This window comes from Apteryx rowi, unplaced genomic scaffold, assembly GCF_003343035.1.
Source record: "Apteryx rowi isolate R43461 unplaced genomic scaffold, aptRow1 scaffold_428, whole genome shotgun sequence".
Taxonomy (NCBI): Eukaryota; Metazoa; Chordata; class Aves; order Apterygiformes; family Apterygidae; genus Apteryx; species Apteryx rowi.
The window spans coordinates 374,800-376,561 of NW_020450681.1; positions in this window are offsets into that span (position 1 = coordinate 374,800).

Here is a 1,762-nt window from a genome sequence, read left to right on the forward strand (position 1 = left end):
GGGGGGGGGTGGGAGGGAGGCGGGCCGGGGGGGGCCGCGTTCCTGCCCCACGGCGGGGCGAATCCATGGTAAAGCAGAGCTGTGACCTCTCCCCGGGCTGGTGTCTTTTTTTGACCCCCCCCCCAATGCCCGTCACGGTGGGCCCCGGTGGCGTTCGGACGTCTTCCCGCATCCCCCCCCCCCGGGTCATCCCAGGGCACATCCCGAATGAGCCTGTCCCCAGCGCCCCGGGGCTGCGGGGCCCGGGAGGGTGCTGCGGCGAGACGGGTGCTCGGCTTGTCCCCGAGCGGCCCGGCCGAACGCACGGCTGCCTCCACCCCTGCCCGATTCGGGTGCTCAGGGCCCACGGGCGCCTCCGGAGCGGGTGCTGGGTCAGCAGGGAGCCCGCAGAGGTGTCGAGGCCAGTGGGAGCCCGCAGTGGCATCAGGGCTGGTGGGTGCGGGCTGGCAGGGAGCCCATGGAGGTGTCAAGGCTGCCGGATGCCAGGCCAACAGGGAGCCCACAGAGGCGTCAAGGCCGGTGGAAGCCCATGGAGGTGTTGAGACTGGCGGGAGCCCATGGAGGCATCATGGCTGGTGGGACCAGTCCAGTGGGGAGCCCATGGAGGCATCACGGCCAGCGGGGCCGGGCCCGTGGGGAGCCCATGGAGGTGTCAAGGCTGGTGGGAGCCCATGGAGGCATCATGGCTGGTGGGACCAGGCCAGTGGGAGCCCATGGAGGCATTGCGATCAGCGGGGCTGGGCCAGCAGGGAGCCCATGGAGGCATTGAAACTGGCGGGAGCCCATGGAGGCATCGTGGCTGGTGGGACCAGTCCAGTGGGGAGCCCACAGAGGTATCACGGCCAGCGGGGCCGGGCCCGTGGGGAGCCCATGGAGGTGTCGAGGCCAGTGGGAGCCCATGAAGGCATCATGGCCAGCAGGGCTGAGCCAGTGGGGAGCCCATGGAGGTGTCGAGGCTGGTAGGGAGCCCATGGAGGCATCACGGCCAGTGGGGCCGGGCCGGTGGGGAGCCCATGGAGGTGTCGAGGCTGGTGGGAGCCCATGGAGGCATCACGGCCAGCGGGGCTGGGCTGGTGGGGAGCCCATGGAGGTGTCGAGGCTGGTGGGAGCCCATGGAGGTGTCAAGGCTGGTGGGAGCCCGTGGAGGCATCGTGGCCAGCAGGGCTGAGCCAGTGGGGAGCCCACGGAGGCATCAAGGCCGGCAGGAGCCCATGGAGGCATCGTGGCCGGGCCAGCCAGGCCATGGCAGTCTGGCCACCGGCCCAGCAGGGCTCCAGGGCACGGAAGGACCACGGTCCCTGCACGAGCAGGCAACGAGGGGGGTCAATCCCCCCCCCCCCAGTTGTATTCACCCCGCTCCTGGGCAGCATTTGCCCCCTCACCGCAGTGGCGGGTGCCTGCGCCCCAGTGCCGGGGGGACCCCGCGCTCATCCCTCAGCCCTAATTAGCGGGGCGGACGGAGGCTGCCGGGGAGCCGGGCTCATTAGCGCAGCGCCGGGGCTCGGGAGCACCCGCCAAGGGGGATGTCAGCTGGAAAACGCGAGGAGAAAGCGGTAATTAAGGCCTGGCTCGCCTCCAGCCAGCGCCACCGCCCCGACCTCGCCTGACACCCGCCGGCCGGGCCGGGGCAAGGGCAGCGCCGGGGCCGGCGGTCGCCACAGCCCCGAGGGGACGGGGATGGGCGCCCCGGGCTGGGCGAGGCTGCCTGACCCCTCGCTGAGGGGCTCACGGCGGGGCGGGGGGGGGGCTCGGCGCCCCCCCG